Source organism: Schistocerca americana, chromosome 3, assembly GCF_021461395.2.
Source record: "Schistocerca americana isolate TAMUIC-IGC-003095 chromosome 3, iqSchAmer2.1, whole genome shotgun sequence".
Classification (NCBI taxonomy): domain Eukaryota; kingdom Metazoa; phylum Arthropoda; class Insecta; order Orthoptera; family Acrididae; genus Schistocerca; species Schistocerca americana.
The window spans coordinates 301,444,582-301,467,473 of NC_060121.1; the positions used below are offsets into that span (position 1 = coordinate 301,444,582).

At 46.8% G+C, this 22,892-nt stretch overlaps 5 non-coding genes across 5 annotated transcripts; 2 read left to right on the forward strand and 3 right to left on the reverse strand.

The window, feature by feature from the left end:
• Nucleotides 1–1,260: 1,260 nt before the first annotated feature.
• Nucleotides 1,261–1,332, reverse strand: Trnaa-cgc. Its single transcript has one exon. It is a non-coding gene; the product is annotated as a tRNA-Ala (tRNA).
• Nucleotides 1,333–7,902: 6,570 nt separating this feature from the next.
• On the forward strand, nt 7,903–7,974 carry Trnac-gca. Its single transcript has one exon. It is a non-coding gene; the product is annotated as a tRNA-Cys (tRNA).
• A 276-nt stretch (nt 7,975–8,250) lies between these two features.
• Trnaa-cgc lies at nt 8,251–8,322 on the reverse strand. Its single transcript has one exon. It is a non-coding gene; the product is annotated as a tRNA-Ala (tRNA).
• Nucleotides 8,323–8,440: 118 nt separating this feature from the next.
• Nucleotides 8,441–8,512, forward strand: Trnaw-cca. Its single transcript has one exon. It is a non-coding gene; the product is annotated as a tRNA-Trp (tRNA).
• Nucleotides 8,513–14,563: 6,051 nt separating this feature from the next.
• On the reverse strand, nt 14,564–14,635 carry Trnaa-cgc. Its single transcript has one exon. It is a non-coding gene; the product is annotated as a tRNA-Ala (tRNA).
• Between the last annotated feature and the right edge of the window lie 8,257 nt (nt 14,636–22,892).

The following is a 22,892-nucleotide window of genomic DNA, read 5'->3' on the forward strand; positions in this document are numbered from 1 at the left end:
GATGGTTTTTAATAGAATATAGCTATCTACATTTACGCATTCCGGAGAACGATATGAACACCGTAAAAGAAATATATGGCAAATTGATGGAGGAGAAGAAGAAAAATAAAATAGAACACAAATACCCATGTTATAACTGGAAAGTGATATGGGACAATATTCATCACCGTAACATACCTACTGACCTGAAAGCCACATGGTACTTCGCTGTAAACAGGAAATTTGCAACTAACTCAAAATTACATATGATCCACCTTGCAGCCTCGCCACTTTGTGAAACGTGTAATTTAATTGATAACGAAGAACATCGGTTCGTGTGTGACAAAGTTCAAGATATATGGCTGTATGTACGACGCAAGTTGGCGGTTATCCTCCGAACGTCACCTACCGCGATAACACCTGCGGATTTTTTGGCACCGGATGATGTACCCTTTCCTACCGCGAAAAGAAACGCAGTCAACTGGCTGAAAGCTGCAACAGTGCATTACCTCTTCACGAAAGACGAGAAAAGCAAAGAGGATTTTTGGATCTATCTGCTAACTGAGCATCACAAGTTACTGCAAACTCGTAAATATAAAGAAAATTATGCTCAATTTTTAAACAAGACCTTAATGTAACAGGAGCAAAAAGAAATATTTTGGACTCAGAGGACACAAAGCAAGAGCTGGTCATAATACCGCCTTAATTTACAATCACAGTGATGGAAAAAAAACAAAAAAAAGTATAAAAAAAACAAAAAAAAAGGTAGTATAGTTGTTAGTATCCCCGCCTGTCACGCGGGAGACCGGGGTTCGATCCCCCGCCGGGCAGATGCGATTTTTATATCGCGGAGGTTGCACGTGTGGACCGAAAAAGCATTACCGTTGTGATCAAGGAATGTAATTGCTAAAAAAAAAAAAAATAAATAAAAAAAAAGTCGTAGAGCATTCAAAAAAAAAAAAAAAGTCGTAGAGCATTCGACTGCAGATCGAGAGGTCCCCGGTTCAATCCCGGGTGCCCCCTTCATTTTTCAGTATCTCGAAAAAAACAAATGACGATTGTCGCGGTGAGTTGCAAATACATGTTTGAGATGCACCCTGCACGCCATACCGAAGGCTTTGGAGCAACATTTCAATGGGGGGGATCGCAGCCCAGGGTCTTGCAGGTCATCGTCCTCCCGCCATGTGGTCGAACTGTACGAAATCCACTTGCTTGGGGGAAGAATCTTGTACACTGAATTTTCTAGAATTTTTATGTACTGCTGCACGGAGAAACAAAAATTGGAGGAGCTAGGATTTGAACCCAGGACTTTCTGCATGCGAAGCACACACTCTACCACTGAGTTACACCCCCGCCAGAGCAAGTACATCTGGGACGAGTGTCTCGTGGATCCTACTGTCATTATTTCTTAGGTTTGAACGGTACAGTAAGTGTTCGAGGAACCTATTCATGACGAGACCTAAGCAGCGTCGACTCCGTGGCGCAACAGTAGTTCCGCTTGAGACGCGACAGCGATCGGACGTGCTGTGTATTCGATCCGCCGTTTCCCTCGGGTTGTGACTATATACTTTCTGTGTGTGGCGTTTCTTTGTCTTCCTTTCTTCGTTGTTTCGTCGCCTTAGTGTTTGTGTTTGTTTCTTGTGTAGTATAGCGGCTGTTGCCGCTTTAATTAAGTGTTATGGCTTCCCGGTTGTTTCCGCGGAAGTGTACTATCAGTTTTCAGTTTAACAAGGCTACCAGGAATGTTCAACCAACTTCGTTGGAAATTCACGAATGGATTGTGGATACGATTGGCATTACATCGGACCAGGTACATACGGCGTATTTTGACACAGAACTTTACTGCTTTTTTGTGAAATTGTTGAACCCGGTTTTGCTAGATAAGATTTTACTTAAACATGGTGAGCAAGTGTCGTTCCGTCATAGAGATGGTTCTGTCAGCAGTGTTACTGTTTCAAATGCGGAAATTACGTATACCACAGTTCGGGTTTATAATTTACCCCCTGAAGTTGAAAACAGTTATCTCAAGGAAGCTTTGCTTGGTTATGGTACCGTTCGGTCAATTCGAAATGAACGTTGGTCTGCACAACATAAGCTGCAATGTTATAATGGTATCAGATCGGTTGAAATGCATATTAAGTCGAATATACCGTCCCATCTGGTTGTATGTGGTTATCGTGTTCATCTTACTTATGAGGGGCAAGTTGGTACGTGTTTTCTATGTAATGAAAATGGTCATGTTCGTGCTAATTGCCCTAAGCGGGTGTTTGTGCTTAAATATGGGCTAGCACAACGCCGCAAATTAACGGTTGCCGATCTTGTGCCAGCAGCTTCCTCCACTGTCTCGTGTCAACCTCCTGCAGTAGATTCTTCACAACGGGTGACACCTTCCTCTGATGCAGGTTTTCCCCCGTTACCCACTCGCCCAGATGTATCGGCTGCTTCTACACCGATCCCGTCTGTTTCCAATAACAAACGCCGTCGTGCTAGTGATACCGGTAGCACTGATGACGAAGCTGCTGTTTCGCAGCCGGTTTGCGAATCTGACGAGAGAATTCCGGAATCTCCCATGCTTGTTTTGGATTCTGTTCCCACTGTGTCTCCTGCTTTGCCTGATGACGTCAAACTTGCTGCCACGCCGTCGGCGCAAGAGCCCCAACATTCGGTCGAGGTGGTGTTGACACCCCCCCCCCCCCCCCCCCCCCCCGACACAGGCATCACAACATGTTGACGACACTTCGGTGCAGACAGCTGTTTGTCGGAAAATCGCTTCTAGAACTGCGCGCTCCGCTTCAGCGGATTCCAAACCTATCTCTCCACCTCCTACACTTCCAATACCTACACCTTCTGATGCCGGTGCCGATGTTCCTGATGCAGTTTTCCCCTTGCTTGCTCCTTCTTCTGATTCCTCTCGTCCTGCTAATCCTTCGGATGCCTTGGTTGACGTGCCTGATCTCGAACCCCCCACTCCACCTGCTCTTGAATCTGGTGTGCATCAGATACGTCGTCGGGTGAAAGTGCCCCCCAATCTTCACGCGGTGCGGAAAAAACACAAGCATGCAAAGGATGACTCTGATTCCGTTGATTCCGGGCAATCACCCTCTGCCATGTCTGATGTTGATGATCTGGATGTAGTTGCTTCTAATGTGGTGTAATTAGGGTTCATTTTCCCTTTTTTGGTTGATGTTGCAGGCGTACACGTTTATTACCTTAAATATAAATAGCATTCAATCTGCTCTGAAGTTAGCGTCTCTGCAGCAGTTCATTTATGACTCTGCAGCTGATGTTGTTTTCCTGCAGGAAGTCTCCGTTGCACACTTGTTTGTTCCTGGCTTTCGCACTGTTATAAATTTTGCGCCTGAGTTTTCCACAGGTACTGCCTTACTAATTCGTGACGGTATCCCCGTTACCGAAATTGAGCTCTTAGACTCGGGAAGGGGTATTGGTTGTCGGTTATTTGACACAACCTTGGTTAATATTTACGCCCCCTCTGGTTCCAGCAAACGGCAGGAAAGGTCTCGTTTTTATAAAGAGGATCTGATTTATCTTCTACGCAAAAATCCTGCCACTTTGATATTGGGGGGTGATTTTAATTGTGTATTACAAGCTAAGGACCAATCCCCTCATTTTAATTATTGTTTCGAGCTACATTCTCTTGTACGTCAACTACGACTACGCGATGCGTGGGAGGTTAAACACCCCACTTTAGTTAAATTTACATTTTTTACTGCCACGTCAAGTAGTCGACTGGACCGATTGTATATTTCTGATCCCCTTAGTGTTTCTGTTTTAAATGTAGATGTTATTCCAGCCAGTTTTACGGATCATTGTGCCCTTGCGGTTATAATTAATTTGGAGCGTCAGCCTCTTAAACTTTATCGGCCGCTGTGGAAATTAAATGTCTCCTTGCTCGATGACCCTGACATCGAACCTCTAATACAGACGGCGTGGGACATGTGTTTACGTTCTCTGCGATACTATCCGTCTAAGCTTCACTGGTGGATCCACTGTGCGAAGCCAAAACTACGTCGCACTTTAATGTCCTACAGTTATAATAGAGCGCGAGATCTGAAACTGACTTTTGAGTATTATTATTCGGTGCTTCGCGAACTTTATGATACTTCTCGAATGACATGTGCCCACCTTTCTGAGATTCGGAAAATTAAAACCAAGCTCCTTAGTATTAAACGGCTTCAGATGGAAGGATTGAAGATTAAATCTAAACCGCCGTCCACCTTAGCACATGAAATGACTTCCATGTACCATCTGTTTCGTCACCACAAGAACCGTCGACGTGTATTGATTGACGGCCTTATGGCAGCTGATGGTCGCCGGCTTACCTTACAGAATCAAATAACCCATGAACTTACCTGCTACTATGAGACCTTATATGCTGTGGCTGATTCTGCTCCGCTTGATGTTGACGAGATTTTAACTGCTATCCCATCAATTTTAACAGAGGACCATAATATGGAATTTTTAGCTCCTTTTACTGCGGACGAAATTTCAGCTTTCATTGCTTGTTCACCATCTCACAAATCTCCTGGTCCGGATGGCCTGCCTAAGGAGTTTTTTGTTCGCTTTTGGACTATTATAGGGCCTGTTTTTACGGATATTGTAAATGAAATCTTGAATGGTGGCACAATTCCAGCCGATTTCAAGAGAGGTACGGTTGTCCTGATACCAAAATCTGCTGGTTTGAAGACAGCTAGTGACTTTCGTCCTTTAACCCTTTTAAATTTTGATTATAAGACGGCTGCTAGGGCTGTTAATGCACGTCTATCCCTCTTGCTTACACCTGTGATAACTCCTTGTCAAAGCTGCTTTCCAGGGCGCTCCATATTGACTCCTCTGGCGGGGTATCGTGATGTCGTGTCGATTGTCGCTGTCACCAATATTTCCTGTGCGCTTTTATTTGTTGATTTTAGTAAGGCTTTTGATCGTGTGTCCCATTCGTTTTTAGAGCTTCTGCTGCGCCGACTCGGTTTTAATGAAAAGGCGCTGCTGGTTCTTAAGAATATGACGACTGGCATTTCTGCTAAGATTGACATTAATGGCCAGCTGACGAAGGTCATTGATATTAAACGTGGCGTCCCGCAAGGTAGCCCTTTATCCATGACCCTTTATGCCCTCTCCCTTCAACCACTCCTCTCTCGTCTCAACTCGACACTTCGTGGTCTTACGATCTCTGGGGTTACCCAGACAGCAACAGCTTATGCTGATGATTTGGTTGTTTTGCTTCGTTCCGCTGCAGAAGTGCCGCAGTTGAAAATGGAACTAGATAAATTTTCTGCGGCCTCAGGTTCTCGTATCAACCCCCGTAAAAGCAAACTCCTGAATTTGCGGGGCTTTGAAAGTGTGGTTGTTCCTTGGGTTACGGCTGTTGAACACCATACACATTTGGGTATCTATCTTGAACGGTGTCCTCTTCGTATGGCTGCAAAAAATTGGCAAGCGGCCATTTCCAAGCTTCAAGGTGTTTTATTAGAACACTCATGGCGTTCGATACCGCTACTGCAAAAAAGCGTGTATTAGACACTTATGTTTTATGTAAGGTATATTACGTTGCTCAGTCGTTTCCGCTTCCCAGAATGCAGGGTGCAAAAATGGTCCAGCTTATTAACAGGTATATTTGGCGGGGGCACATTTTTAAAGTACGTTGTGATGTTCTTACGAAGCCGCGACTTGAGGGCGGCTTGTCGTTCACCGATGTCCGTGTCAAGGCTGCGGCCCTTTATGTTAAGCGCACCCTCCATCTTTTATTTTCTGAGTCCCCGACTGTTACTTCGCGATTATTCCATGTCGTTCGTCCTGCGAGCTTGTCACCGCCTATTAACGTAGGGCCTCTAAATGCGAAGCTACGGCATGTTCGGGACTTCTACATTGAGATTAGTTATCTGGATCTCCACTTACAACGTAGTCCTGTTTTTACTACGCGAACACTGCTTGACAAATGGCACAGGTCTTCTTCTTCCATCTCGATTGTTTTACAATATCCCCGTTTTCATTGGCGTAACATATGGACGAAAATCAGCTTACCCGTTCATTCCGCAACTGTTGCCTCCCTATGGTATAAGGTAGTTAATCAGCTGATTCCTACGAAAGAACGACTTCATCGTATAGGTTTATGTGTCTCTCCGCTTTGTCACACGTGTGGTTGTGTTGATACACTCCCACATCGATTTACCTGCGCTGACCGTCTTCGCATGTGGTACTGGCTGCGCCGACAATTGGCTTTACTCACCAGGAGCTCGGAATCGGCATTTACAACTGATATTCTCTGCTGGCCGGACACGGTTTTTTATCCCCGGACCAAGAATAACACCATTATGTGGCTTCTTGGCCGTTACATTTATTCAGTGGTTGATGGTGATGGTATTTCCGATTTTATTTCGTTTACTGGTTACATGCTTCATGAGTACTGGACGCAGCAATCTTTCCCACATCTTAAGAGGGACTTTGCGAATATGCTTAGTATTGTTTTCGAAAAACAGGGGGTTGGTTAAGTTGCCATTTCTATTGATCGCTCCTGTGCCAGATTCACTAATGGCACCGGTATAGGGGCATACTGATCTACCTTCCTGATGGGAAAGACATTCTCGCTAGTTTTTAGTTATTTTGCCTTCCTGTTAAGCTTTTACCTGTTTGGATGGACAACGATTCCTAAGAAGCATGTCCACATATGAGTATTATAGGACTCCGATCCAAGGACAATTGCCCGCATCTCGTGGTCGTGCGGTAGCGTTCTCGCTTCCCACGCCCGGGTTCCCGGGTTCGATTCCCGGCGGGGTCAGGGATTTTCTCTGCCTCGTGATGGCTGGGTGTTGTGTGCTGTCCTTAGGTTAGTTAGGTTTAAGTAGTTCTAAGTTCTAGGGGACTTATGACCACAGCAGTTGAGTCCCATAGTGCTCAGAGCCATTTGAACCAATCCAAGGACAATTACATCGTATTAGTGTCACTGTGCTCCAGTGCAGGGAGGAGGAGACGTCGTGGCCAGGCCTCGGGATTCGACCCCTGCCCACCGCGCCGCCGCCGACCTGCCCTGGATCATTACACAGTAATAACAAGGAAAAAAAAGTGGTTAAAAAAAAAGTGGTTAAGGCGTAAAATATAAAAAAAAGGGGTATGATTCCTGCTTCGGGTGCAGGAGGTCCCGGGTTCAAATCCCGGACGAGCCCTTGCGTTTTGTACAACGGTGTGGTAACAAATCGCATGGCGGCGGCTGTTTCGCGCATTTCCAGGCCTCCAAGTCGGCGCTAAAATCCGACAACCAGTTCTGAAACCGTTTCATGTTTCATTTGAGCCATGTGCACCGTGCTGATGGAACGTTTGATTTAAATGGTCACAGTAGAGATTGTAGCAAGTGTCTTGCTGAGTGCGACGAAAACGGCTTTCCGCCCGCAATCGAACCGGGGACCTTCTGCGTGTTAGGCACGGCGCCTGGGCTCGGCGGCAGCTGCTGCTCTTTCTGTCCTTACGAGATACCGTCGATTCGCGCAGTTAATAATAATAAAAAAAAAAAAAAAAAAAAAAAAAAAAAAAAAAAAACGGTAGCGCGTCTGACTCCAGATGAGAAGGTTGCGTGTTCAAATCACGTCGGGGTCACAATGAAATTTTCGTTTACGAAAGCCATAGGCGAGTATGTCAGTTTAATCAGATACCAAACTATTACGGAGAACGGACGAACAGAACTTGCTTGAAAAAAGCTACTAGTGCAATTTTCGCGTTCTGACATTAAGGTGAAGGCGCCGACTCGCACTTTCTCCAGGCGCGAAGTGTCTAGTATTTTTGATATTTATATCGTTTAACGCTAATATATAACTGAGAGATAATGATTACGCAATATTTTGCTTGATTAGACGTCTTTAGCCAGGCAGAGTATAACATTTTTCCTTAAGTTATGGGAACAGAAAGTTCGTGGGAGGGGGTATAGCTCAGTCGTAGAGCATTCGACTGCAGATCGAGAGGTCCCCGGTTCAATCCCGGGTGCTCCCTTCATTTTTCAGTATCTCGAAAAAAACAAATGACGATTGTCGCGGTGAGTTGCAAATACATGTTTGAGATGCACCCTGCACGCCATACCGAAGGCTTTGGAGCAACATTTCAATGGGGGGGATCGCAGCCCAGGGTCTTGCAGGTCATCGTCCTCCCGCCATGAGGTCGAACTGTACGAAATCCACTTGCTTGGGGGAAGAATCTTGTACACTGAATTTTGTAGAATATGGTGATAGGCAAAAGTTTTCATGTACTGCTGCACGGAGAAACAAAAATTGGAGGAGCTGGGATTTGAACCCAGGACTTCCTGCATGCGAAGCAAACACTCTACCACTGAGTTACACCCCCGCCACAGCACGTACATCTGGGACGAGTGTCTCGTGGATCCTACTGTCATTATTTCTTAGGTTTGAACGGTACAGTAAGTGTTCGAGGAACCTATTCATGACGAGACCTAAGCAGCGTCGACTCCGTGGCGCAACGGTAGCGCGTCTGACTCCAGATCAGAAGGTTGCGTGTTCAAATCACGTCGGGGTCACAATGAAATTTTCGTTTACGAAAGCCATAGGCGAGTATGTCAGTTTAATCAGATACCAAACGATTACGGAGAACGGACGAACAGAACTTGCTTGAGAAAAGCTACTAGTGCAATTTTCGCGTTCTGAAATTAAGGTGAAGGCGCCGACTCGCACTTTCTCCAGGCGCGAAGTGTCTAGTATTTTTGATATTTATATCGTTTAACGCTAATATATAACTGAGAGATAATGATTACGCAATATTTTGCTTGATTAGACGTCTTTAGCCAGGCAGAGTATAACATTTTTCCTTAAGTTGTGGGAACAGAAAGATCGTGAAAGGAGGTATAGCTCAGTCGCAATTCCCTCGCGGGCAGCCGTGCGGTGCGGACGTACGGAGCGGCTGGTCGTGTTTACTTCGTCGCTGCCGGCGGCGGTCGCTGTGCATGGTGAGTGCGCGCTTACAGCGATAACACTACCCTCGGTAATGAATACACGAATGCAATCATGACTCAACCGGAACGGAAAGACACTCTTAAGCTGACATTCGACCCGAAATTTGCTAGACCAAAATCCTTTGAGGTAGAACTATTTGTGCGAGATGTTATGAAATTAACGCTTGACGATTTAATTGGCATACACTTGTCGATCGTTAGTAGTACCGTTTACTTGAAATTGGTGACGCCTGAACGATGTGAACAAATTGTTGCGTCTTGTGGTGGATCTCTTAAATTCAAACATTCAGACGGAAACGTTGGCGAGGTACGACTAACGCATGCCGGCTTGGGATTGCGAACCATCAGAATATTTGAACTGCCCTTCGAAGTAACTGCCGAGCAGATTAACGCCAAACTACGGGAATATGGTTCGGTAGTAAGCAACGTTGCTGAGAAATGGTCAGGTCAACATATATTCCCAGTCTTAAACGGTGTGCGGCAAGTGAAACTCGAGTTGCTGAAGCATATTCCATCTTACCTCATTATCGGTGGGTACAGGGCCATCGTAATTTATGACGGGCGACCACGGACTTGCTCCGGATGTGGCTCTACAGCACACGTCCGCGCTCAGTGTATTCAGAGGCGCGTAGCGCAGATCCCGATTGGCGAGCGTGAGCAGCCTGGCCCCAGTTCTACGCTGCCGATCACTTACGTAGCCGCCGCCCGTGTACACACCGCTCCAGAGCTCAGCGTCGATTTCACCTTAGATGCGTACACTGATCAGAACGAGGAGAACGTACCAATGGAGACGAGTACTGTCCCGGAAACCCTCGGAGCTTCCTTACAGGAAGTTCAGGTGGGAAGTAAGGAGACGCCGGGTGGCAGCCAGGTCTGCAACGTCTTCGAACAGCCGAAGGCGGCGGAAGTTTTTCCCATGGCCGAAGACTGTGCCACTCAGGAGAACACTGCTCAAAACTCCACGTGCCCTTCCCCGAAAAAGCAGAAGAAGCGAAGAATCGCGCAACAGGGTGCTGACACAAAAGCGCAACCACTGCGCGAGAAAGCCAATCAGGTGCGTCAGAAGATGACCGACGTGCCGTCTCAGGTTTCCCCTGCAACTCCCCAGACATCCAAAAAGTCCCGCACTGACGACTCAGAGGCTGACTCCGACAACAGACCCTCCCCATCACAGACGAAGACGATGTCAGTAGATACAGAAGGTACAGGTGGCCACCAGCCAGATAGCAGTGCAGATCCGCGTGAAGCTCACCATCCGCGTAACTGGGCGGACGACGTCGAAGAATGCTCTCATGACAACGGTCTGACCGAAGTACAGGGACAAGACCGTGAAACAGTATCAGAAGTGCGGGAAACGGAATCACAAGGGCAACGGAAGACTGAATCTGCTCTTCAGACGGTCGATGCCGACCCCGACTTCTTTTAATTGATGCCCCTCCGTCATCTCTAAGGGAGCGGCTCAACGCCACGCATACCTCTGCCCTCATGCCACCCTTACAGGCATACCGTGTTGCCACGGTCAACATCAACAAGATCAGCAGTACGTCAAACCTGAGGAATCTTACGGATTTCATATATGCAGCTGATGTCGACATTGCGCTGTTGCAAGAGGTCGCCGACATTGATCTGGATCGTATCACAGGCTATAATGCGTTAATCAACCCGGGACGTGGCAGTGAACTCGGAACTGCACTTTTGACCGAAGAAGGCATCGCCGTAGCCAATGTCGACAGACTGCCGAACAGCAGAGGTATTGCGGGGACAATCCACAACACCCGATTCATAAATGTTTATGCCCCTTCTGGAACGGGAAAAAAACGCCAGAGGTCGGAGTTTTTTAAGGAAGAGATAGTGCCACTTTTTACAACCCGCACAGGCCAAGTCGTATTTGCAGGTGATTTCAACTGTGTAGTGAAACCCAAAGACCAAACGCCGCATTTTAACACTTCCATAGAACTTCTGGACATTGTTCGTGAATTAAACCTACTCGACACGTGGGAACTTAAACACGGCGACATGCCCGGTTTTACCCACGTCACCAGCCATTCTGCAAGCCGCATTGACAGAATTTATGCAACCTCCAATTTACGAAACCATATTTTGCAAGCGGAGCGATGGCCGCTTATATTCTCTGACCATGTAGCATATATATGTACCATAAATATGGAAACACAGGGTACATATAGAGCGAGAGGCCCGTGGAAACTGAATGTTTCCCATTTATCAGATCCAGGGTGCCACGCCGTCTTCCAACACACATGGGCAGATTGTGAAAGGAAATTTCCACAGTACAATTCGGCTCTCTCGTGGTGGTTAAAATGTGCAAAGCCAGCTCTAATAAAAGGGATGAAGTGTTACTCTCGCGAGAAATACGCCTGGCAGAGGACCACAATAGAATTCTATTTTCAGTGCCTACGAGAACTTTATACCGACGATAATACAGTAGTGGCCAATCACATGCAGATCAAAAGAATCCAGGCGACACTCCTAACACTGACGCGACGACAATCTGAAGGCTATCAAGTGAGAACACGCCTGCAAAATGCAGTGCGGGAGGAGACAACATCCATGTACCACGTTATACAAGAGCAAAAAAGAAGAAACAGGAAAATACTGACTGAGCTAAAAACTGCAGACGGTCGCCTTTTCGACACACAAACTGCTATTCAAGAAGAAATTTATAAACATTTTACGGCGTTACTAGCTGAAAAACCAATAGATGTGGCAGCGCAGGCAGTCCTTACGGACAGGGCGTGGGGGAGACTTGGTCCGGAACAAGCGGAAGAACTCGCCTCAGACATACTCGAGGATGAAGTGGCAGACGCCATTCTCAGAAGCCCAAGAAATAAATCGCCTGGTCCTGACGGATTACCTGCCGAGTTTTATCACACATTTAGGCGACAGTTAATTAGTAAGTTGACTCTGGTCTGTAATGACATTATGAACATTCGAAATGACAGCTTGAAAGATTTTTGTAGAGGGATAGTGGTGCTAGTACCAAAAACTCCAGGAGGCAAAACTGTAGAGAATCTCCGGCCTTTAACATTGCTTAACACTGACTATAAAATTTTCGCACGTGTCATTATGCAACGATTAAATTCAGTCATTACCAGCGTTACCGGCGACTACCAAACGTGCGTTGGACCAAATAGAAATATTTTCCACACTTTAACTGCATATAGAGATCTCATAGCGATTGCCGAAGCCTGTGACATCCCAAGTGCCCTTGTGTCCCTCGACTTTGAAAAGGCCTTTGACAGGGTGAACCACTCCTATCTCCTACGCACCATGGACGCCATGCATTTTCCTCCGAAAATCACTGATACTGTTAAAACCCTCCTGCTGAATGGTACGTCGCAAATCAATGTCAATGGACGCTTAAGCCGGCCGATCAGTATCGCCAGTTCAGTACGACAGGGCTGCCCAATGTCGATGGCATTGTTTGCCATAGCACTCGAGCCATTCTTGTACTCCCTGACGCAAGACCTTCCAGGGCTGCTCATTCATGGTCAGAAGATTATTTGCCAGGCTTACGCAGATGATGTCAGTTTTGTAGTAACGAAAGACGAGGACTTAGAGAAAGCTTTCCACATTGTCACAACGTATGAAGCTGCATCGGGGGCGAAACTTAACCGTCACAAGTCAGGCTTAATGCACATTGGACGCGGATTAGAACTCGGTGCTGCTGAAAGAATAAGAAGCTTGGAAACGATCACCTGCCTCGGGATTGAATACACACGCAATGTCCGCCGCACGGCTGCCTTGAACTATCGAAAACTGCTGGCAAAAATGCGCGCTGGCATACGGCAACATAGCCTGCGAGCTCTAAATGCCATTCAAAGAGTGGCTTTAGTTAACACCTACATAATTTCCAAGGTAAATTACGTTGCCCAAGTACTGCCATTACCAAAGACTATGGCACAACAAATGTTAGCGGCGCTTGGCCACTTTGTTACCAGGGGTCAGATATTTAAAGTAAAGTATGAAACCCTCACCCTACCAGTTTGGAAGGGAGGCCTCAATTTGACGGATGTCTACCTCAAAGCAAAAGCCTTGTATGTTAGTCAAACATACAAACAGTGGCGCAGACCACCTAACACACTGACGGCTCACATTTTGAATGAAATAGTGCCTCCAAATCTGGACCCACCTGTAGATGTAAAACACATTCTGAACTCGCTCTGTCACTTCAGGTATTTCATACTAGAACTTAGCTACATACAACGAAGAATTCCAGAGGCAGACCGACACAAAGTCAAAGCGATTTACGCCACATTGACGGAAAGTACACCACGCAATATAGTGGAGGAGAAATGTCGGGGTTATAACTGGAACCAAGTCTGGGAGAACATTCACGACCCGCTTCTTTCATCTACAGTTCGCTCAACTTGGTATAAGGCAGTCAATAGGAAATTTCCGACCAATTCGAGGTTACACAAGATTCACCTGGCTGAAACACCGAATTGTATCAGATGTCACTTAGTCGACACAGACGAGCATAGATTTACTTGTGACGCTGTCCAGGACATATGGTCCCTCTGCACACGGAAATTCGCAAGCATACTGCGAACGTCACCAAGAACGATAACACCGACACGCCTACTCAACCCTGACGAAGTTCCCTATCCCAATACAAAACGACGTGCCGTCAATTGGCTAAAGGGCCAGACTGTATACTACATACTCTCCGAGAAAGAGAAGAGTACAGAAGAATATTGGATACATTTAACGATGGAACACCAGACACTACTACGAACGACGAAATATAGAGAAAACTATGCTTGTTTTTTATTACGAACGTTGACATAGAGTCACTATGATTCAAAAATCTTTAATGGTTTTTTTTTCATAGCATTTGCCATACTAATGGGGCGACACTTTTATTCTTTTATTTTCTTTATGTTAGAAAACGTAAAAGGTACCCTGGTAGGATGTCATGGAGACTTTGGTGGCCGGGGCTTCGGAGTTAAGAGCAGCCCAAACAGGAATAACACTTGAGAGATGGACGAAAAAACGAATGTTAGACAACGGAATACATAAGCAATAGCTATTCACCGAGAAGACAAACTTTGAAGCCACCAGTCTGCTGCAATTCCCCACGGACACCTACGGCGAGTCAGGGCTACCAATCAAGAAGTATTTTCATTTCTGTCTAATGACGAGACATTTAGTTCCTTACAATTACAGCTACTGAAGCTAGCCGATGAAGGCAATTTTGGCGAGTGCAAGTGACGGTCTATAAGGGGAGGATGGAGGCCAAAAAAAAAAAAAAAAAAAAAAAAAAAGTCGTAGAGCATTCGACTGCAGATCGAGAGGTCCCCGGTTCAATCCCGGGTGCCCCCTTCATTTTTCAGTATCTCGAAAAAAACAAATGACGATTGTCGCGGTGAGTTGCAAATACATGTTTGAGATGCACCCTGCACGCCATACCGAAGGCTTTGGAGCAACATTTCAATGGGGGGGATCGCAGCCCAGGGTCTTGCAGGTCATCGTCCTCCCGCCATGAGGTCGAACTGTACGAAATCCACTTGCTTGGGGGAAGAATCTTGTACACTGAATTTTGTAGAATATGGTTATAGGCCAAAGTTTTCATGTACTGCTGCACGGAGAAACAAAAATTGGAGGAGCTGGGATTTGAACCCAGGACTTTCTGCATGCGAAGCAGACACTCTACCACTGAGTTACACCCCCGCCAGAGCACGTACATCTGGGACGAGTGTCTCGTGGATCCTACTGTCATTATTTCTTAGGTTTGAACGGTACAGTAAGTGTTCGAGGAACCTATTCATGACAAGACCTAAGCAGCGTCGACTCTGTGGCACAACGGTAGCGCGTCTGACTTCAGATCAGAAGGTTGCGTGTTCAAATCACGTCGGGTTCACAATGAAATTTTCGTTTACGAAAGCCATAGGCGAGTATGTCAGTTTAATTAGATACCAAACGATTACGGAGAACAGACGAACAGAACTTGCTTGAAAAAAGCTACTAGTGCAATTTTCGCGTTCTGACATTAAGGTGAAGGTGCCGACTCGCACTTTCTCCAGGCGCGAAGTGTCTAGTATTTTTGATATTTATATCGTTTAACGCTAATATATAACTGAGAGATAATGATTACGCAATATTTTGTTTGATTAGACGTCTTTAGCCAGGCAGAGTATAATACTTTTCCTTAAGTTATCGGAACAGAAAGATCGTGAAAGGGGGTATAGCTCAGTCGTGTCCCAGATGTACTTGCTCTGGCGGGGGTGTAACTCAGTCGTCTGTCAGCCGGCAGCGGCCGTAGCGGTCGGACGCAGGTTGTTTACGCTCTCGCCTGTGGCGGTCGCGTGCTGTTTGGTAAGTGTGCGCTTTGCTGCGTTGTTGTAGTGTGGAGTGATGAATTGCCATCGATTATAATGGATCAACTTATACGGAAAGACACATTGAAATTGAGTTTTGACCCGCACTATGCACGACCGAAGTCCTTTGAAGTTGGGTTATTCATTAGAGCCGTTATGAAAATCACTATTGATGATATGGTTGGCATTCACCTATCTATCGTCAGCAGTACGGTCTACCTAAAATTGTTGAGACCCGAGAAATGCGAGCAGGTCATTCAATCTTGTGGAGGAGTTTTAAAGTTTAACCATTCTGACGGCAATGTTGGTGATGTCAGAGTTTCGCTTGCCGGTCTTGGAGTCAGAACTGTTCGAATATTCGAATTACCCTTTGAAATATCCGCTGACCAAATTAATGCTAAATTGAGGGAATATGGAACGGTCATCAGCAATACGACAGAAAAGTGGTCGAATATGCACATTTTCCCGGTGTTAAACGGTGTCCGGCAGGTGAAGATTGATATGTTGAAGCACATTCCGTCCTACGTCACTGTGTGTGGCTACAGAGCCATTGTGATTTATGATGGGCAGCCGAGAACCTGTGCGGGATGTGGCTCCACCGAACATATCCGTGCTCAATGTGTCCAACGGCGCGTGGCGCAAATACCGGCCGGTGAGCGTGAGCAGCAGGGCCCGACGTCTACGTTGCCTGTATCATACGTCGCCGCCGCCCGGGCTAACGTTTCCTCGGAACCGAGTTTCGATGTTTCGCTAGAGAGTCTGCGCGAAGTGCAGGAAGGCGTCACGCCGATGGATACGAACGACGTACCAACTGTTCCTTCTTCACACACCTCGAAGGGGGGCAACACTCACTCGGAGCAGGGGCACCAACCGGACACCGACAGTATTCCGGCGGGCGTTCCGGTTCGAGACGACAAGTCCGACGTGGACCGGGTGGAGTCGAACGAGCTGGCTGGCCACCAGCCCCCGCGGTCTCCCAAATCACAGAAGAAACGCCGGCTAGCACATCAAGGGGCAGAAGCAAAGGCGCAAATATTGCGTGAAAAAGCGAACCACGTACGACAGAAACTGACTGAAGAGACTGAACCACCGTCGTCGGCAACCAGCAAAACGACAAAAAAATCCCGGACGGACGAATCGGACACTGATCACGGACGGAACCGCGCGACTGCTACGGTCGCAGGTTCGAATCCTGCCTCGGGCATGGATGTGTGTGACGTCCTTAGGTTAGTTAGGTTTAAGTAGTTCTAAGTTCTAGGGGACTGATGACCACAGATGTTAAGTCCCATAGTGCTCAGAGCCATTTGAACCATTTTGATCACGGACGATTACCCGCAGGCGACCGTGCGATAACAGATGCAATGGATCAGAACCCTGTATCTGACGTATCCAAGCTCTCGGATTGCGGTTTATCAGCGGACAGGTTCGTGTGTGATTGGTCGGATGACGTGGAAGAGGGTGGTCGGGAAAAAGATTTCGTAAAGATAGTCCGTTATCGGAAGCTCAAGCTGATGTGTCCCACCAGCAACAAACGGCTACCGCCGGCGTCGGCGCAGTGGCTGATGACGTAGACTTCTTTTAGATGATGTTCGCCATTAACATCCATACTCGGCTTATTGTCACCTAGATCTCTGTTTCTCATGCTGTCCTTGCAAGCTTACCGAATTGCGACATTGAACACCAATAAGATCAGTAGCCCACTAAACTTAAAAAATCTTCAAGATTTTCTCTATGCCGCTGACATTGATCTCATCATGCTGCAGGAAGTGACCAATATTAACCTTGACCGTATCACAGGCTACAATGCCGTCGCTAATCCTGGACATGGCACTGATCCAGGGACCGCGATCATGGCTAAGGAAGGGATAGTGATGTCACATGTCGAGCGCCTGGCATCTGGCAGAGGTATAGCGACTACTATCAATACTACTAGATTTATCAATCTCTACGCCCCATCCGACTCTGGGAGACGCCGACAGAGAGCAGAGTTTTTTAAAGATGACATTGTGCCACTTTTTACACCACCTTCGGAACAACTTATATTCGCTGGTGACTTTAACTGTGTCCTCAGTCCCAAAGACCAGACGCCGAACTTCAATCCGTCCGCCGAGCTTCGCACTCTCATTGAAGAGTTGAATTTAATAGACACGTGGGAGCTTAGACACGGTGACAGGCCCGGATTCACATTCGTTACTGGCCACTCAGCTAGCCGCATCGATAGAATCTACGCATTATCAAATATGAGGGAACATGTTTTGCAGGCAGAGCTATGGCCGACTGTCTTTACAGATCATGTGGCATATATATGTACCGTCAATTTAGCCAAACAAGGGACGTACAGGGCAAGGGGACCCTGGAAACTAAATGTAGCGTGTTTACCAGAACCCGGGTGTCACACAGTCTTCCGCAATACGTGGGCAGCATGCGAACGAAAGTTTCCCGCGTACGATTCTGCCATTACGTGGTGGGTAAGATGTGCGAAACCCGCCTTAACAAAAGCGATGAAGAATTATTCCCGAGATCGATGTGCCTGGCAGAAGCAAACCCTGGACTTTTACTTTCAGTGTTTAAGAGATTTATATCGAGAAGATGCAACAGTAATAGCAAATCGTACGCATATTAAAAGAATACAGGCTACGATTCTAACCCTCAAACGGAAGCAATTGGAAGGCTGTAAAGTCAGGACACGTCTGCAAAACGCTGTACGGGACGAAACGACATCAATGTATCATGTTATTCGCGAACAGAAAAGGGGGCGCAGAAAGATATTGACAGAACTGTACACTGCAGATGGTCGACTCTTAAACCAACAGCGCGACATACGAGACGAGATTTATAAACATTTCACAGCACAGTTAACGGAACACCCAGTGGCTATGGCGGCGCAGCAAGCCCTTCTGGCACGCCGTTTTGCGACATTGACCACGGCAGAAGCAGACGGCCTCGCTGCAGTCATAACTGAAGATGAAGTAGAGGACGCCATTCGAGGGAGCCCACAGAATAAATCGCCTGGCCCCGACGGATTACCGGCTGAGTTTTATCGAACCTTTCGTCACCATTTAGTTCCAAAGTTGACCTTGGTCTGTAATGATATCTTAAAGGCTGGAAGTGATATCTTAAGGGAATTCTGTGAAGGCATAGTGGTATTGGTACCCAAAACCCCAGCGGGAAAGACAGTCGACAATCTCCGACCGCTTACGTTACTTAATACCGATTATAAGATATTCGCGCGGGTCATGATGCAGCGATTCAGTACGGTACTTAGTACTGTCACGGGGGCCTACCAGACGAGCGTTGGGAACTCTAGAAACATACAGCAGACGTTAAGTGCATATAGAGATATCATAGCTACAGCCGCCGCTTGCGACATGCGATGCGCTCTAGTCTCGTTAGATTTTGAGAAAGCATTCGATAAAATCAGTCACTCATATCTTCTGTGCGCGATGGCAGCAGTGAACTTTCCACGGAAAGTTATTGACACTGTTACACTCCTGCTGCGAAACGGTACGTCCAAGATCTGTCTCAACGGACAACTCAGTAAACCTATTAACGTCGCTCGGTCGGTACGACAAGGTTGCCCGATGTCAATGGCTTTGTTTGCAGTTGCTCTTGAACCCTTACTGTTCTCCCTGGCGCAAGACCTTCCGGGAATACGCATACATGGCCAGAAGATCGTATGCCAGGCATTTGCGGATGACGTCAGTTTCGTGGTGACGAAAGATGAAGATTTGGAACGCGCGTTTCAGCTGATATCCACTTATGCAGCCGCATCAGGAGCGAAAGTCAACTGTAAAAAGTCTGGCATTATGGAACTTGGTAGAGGACTCGAACTTGGCAATAGCCAATCACTAAAAGGAATGACAACATTTAAATGTCTCGGCATTGAATACACGCGCACCATCCGCTGCACGTCTGCTCTTAATCATCGAAAATTATTGGCACAAATTCGGGCCGGCATACGGCAACATCATTTGCGAAATCTCGACGCCATCCAAAGAGTGATTTTAGTCAATACTTACATTGTTTCTAAAGTGAATTATGTCGCGCAAATCCTACCCATACCAAAGGTCATAGCACAACGAATGCTTGCAGCGCTCGGACACTTTGTCACTAGGGGACACATTTTCAAAGTCCCATTTGCAACCTTGACGCTCCCCTTGGGAAAGGGCGGCCTAAATCTGACTGATGTTTACCACAAAGCGAAAGCATTATATATCAGCAACATGTACAAACAATGGCAACGATCACCAAATTCCTTAACGGCCCACCTTCTCAATGAAATTGCACCTGCCAGCATGACGCCTCCGGTAAACGTAAGTCACATCCCGACTGCATATAGCCACTTTAGTACTTTTTTCCTAGAATACAGCTATATTCAAAGCAACATACCTGAGAATGATCTTTACAGGGTCAAAGCACTTTACAGCTGCCTGACGGACAGTAAGCCGCGCAACAGAATAGAAGTGAAGTATAGAGACTGCAACTGGGCCAAGATCTGGGAAAACATTCATGACGCACACTTACCATCGCAGGTGCGGTCTACATGGTACATGGCGGTCAATAGGATCATACCAACAAATTCAAAACTACACATGATCCACTTGGCAGACACTCCGAACTGCGTTCACTGTACTCTCCTCGATACCATCGAACATCGCTTTCTATGCGAAAATGTGAAGGACATCTGGCTTCTATTTGCACGGAAGCTCTCAAGTATGCTGCGTACTGCACCTAGGATGATTACTCCAGCTGGACTCCTCACTCCTGATGCCGTTCCATACCCCCCGGCAAAACGACGAGCAGTCAATTGGCTTCAAGGTCAGACGGTGTATTATATATTATCGGCGCCAGAAAAAAATAAAGAAGACTATTGGCTATACCTAATAACTCAACACGAGCAACTTCAACGAATAGACAAATATAGAGAAAAGTATGCTTTCTTTCTCCTCCGAATGTTGACGTAGAGAGATATTCCTCCAGGGCGCCGTCGCAGTCAGAAAATTCTGAAGGATGGCCCTTTCACAACTATGTTAGTCGCAATTAGGATTCGGATTGCGGCGATCGAACGGCCACGAATATGCAACGGACGACCCCGACAGGGGTGACGCTTTGGGGGATGATGCCTCTCCTGTCGAGAGCAATGCGAGACTGTTCTACAAGATCCCCGTCGAAATTTGTAGATCTAATATCCAAATTATAACTTATTCTTTTCTTGTTTATTTAATTAGTAAGATTCGTTTATTGAAAAGAAGACGTATTTACGTTATGTTTGACCTTCTCCTGTCAGAGGAAGAGAAGAGTTGTTCCTTCTTGCTGTGGAAGACTCCAGCATCACAAGTTTATTTTCACACATTCAGTCTCCGTCGGATAGTGATGAGTTTTCTCACATTCCTCCAGAAGATTTCATTTGCTTTCCTTCCCACATCACATATAGTGGCTTAACCAAATAACCACATGGATACAGAAGAGAATCCATTTGTTACATGATTAATTTTTTCTTTCAAAGGAGATTTTTGCCAATGGCGGAGAAGCCGAGCCGATGAAGGCACTTTTGGCGAGTGTGAGGACGGGCTAGAAGGGGAGGATGGAGGCCCGAAAAAAAAAAAAAAATAAAAAAATAAAAAAAAATAAAAATAAAAAAATAAAAAAAAAGTGGTAGAGTGTCTGCTTCGCATGCAGAAAGTCCTGGGTTCAAATCCCAGCTCCTCCAATTTTTATTCCGCCGCCGGCGGCCGTGCTGTGCGGACGTGCGGAGCGGCTGTTGCGGTGTTTACATCGTCGCTGCGAGCGGCCGGCACTGTGTGGTGAGTGCGCGCTTTCTGCGTTAGTCATAGTCTACGATCACATTCTAGAATGACATAATGGAACAGACAACGCGACGCGATACTTTGAAGTTGATTTTCGATCCGAGCTACGCCCGACCGAAATCTTACGAAGTTGAGGCATTTATCGAAGAAACTTTTCAGGTCAAAGTGGATGAATTGATTGGAATTCACCTGTCGATTGTCAGTCCAACTGTGTTCCTTAAGTTATCCAGTTCTGACAAGTGCGACCAAATTGTAGAAACATGTGGTGGGGTGGCAAAATTCAAACATTCAGACGGACACATAGGGCAGGTCACGGTTTCGCGTGCCGGAATGGGAATCAGAACGGTTCGAATCTTTGAGCTCCCCTTTGAAATAACGCCCGAGGAGATTAACAACAAACTGAGAGACTATGGCGCCATTATCAGCAATGTTGCCGAAAAATGGTCTAGCTTGCACAAGTATCCAGTATTAAAAGGAGTCAGGCAAGTTAAGATTGACATGCTGAAACATATCCCATCGTATCTCTGGATTGGTGGATATCGAGCGATCATCATTTACGATGGCCAGCCGAGAACCTGCTCGGGTTGTGGTTCGACCTAACACGTCCGCGCGCAGTGTGTTCAACGGCGTGTGACGCAACTGCCGACTGGGGAGCGGAACCCGCCTAGTCAGATGGCCACGCTACCCGTGACGTACGCCGCCGCAATTCGCAGTGACGTCGCTCCAGATATGTGTTTCGACAGGGTGGTAGTTGCTTATGCCGACGTTCCCGATGGTACCGTAGCCATGGATACTAGCAGCATAGAAGCTACAGGTCCAGCACACTCACAAGACGAGGACACTGACAGGTGTGCAGAACAAGACCAGGCTAAGACGGCAGAAGAAGGCATGTGCAAACCACTCGAAGAATTCGGGCACCACAAAGAGGACACAGTTGCAACATCGGAGGATGATGACCCGCAGCCTACAACTGTTTCACGGAAGAAACGTCGAATAGCCCGTTAGGGAGCAGCAGAAATCGCGCCAATCTTGCGTGAAAAGGCGAAACAGATAGGCCAAGAGTTGGCGGAGACGACACAAGCAGCTCCTCTGGAAGATCGATCAACAAAAACGAAGACCCGACACGAGGACACTGAACCCGACCGTGGAATCCACATTCCAGGCGGTACAGCTAGTCCGAAGGACCCTCCACCTGTACCAAAAACGGACACGCGGGAAGTTACGTGCACGCGAGATTGGGCGGATGACATGGAGGAGCAAAACCATGATGCAGAGATGGCTGACATACCACAACGTTCAGGACGGACGGCACCCTCCCGTCGACAAGATGTGTCCACCCGGCAACAAACCACCATCAAAGACGCTCGTGCAGAAGTTGATGATGCCGACTTCTTCTAAGTAGAGCAAACATCCACTTCACCTGGCAAACAGTATCCCACCTGATACGGTATAGTCGACATGTCGTCCTTGCAGGCGTACAGAATTGCGACCTTGAATATAAATAAAATTAGCAGTACCCTCAATCTGAGAAATCTCCAAGATTTTCTGTACGCCGCTGATGTTGACATCTTAATGCTGCAAGAAGTAACGGCTATCCGTTTGGACGACATCACTGGCTACAACGCCGTCATCAATCCTGGCAATGACAATAGCCTCGGCACAGCGATTATGATTAAAGAGGGGATCCTACTTACAGATGTGACGAAACTGCCGAACAGTAGAGGTCTCGCTGTCACGATAAACAACACCAGGTTTATCAACATATATGCCCCGTCAGGAACCGGAAACAAGCGCCGCAGGGCC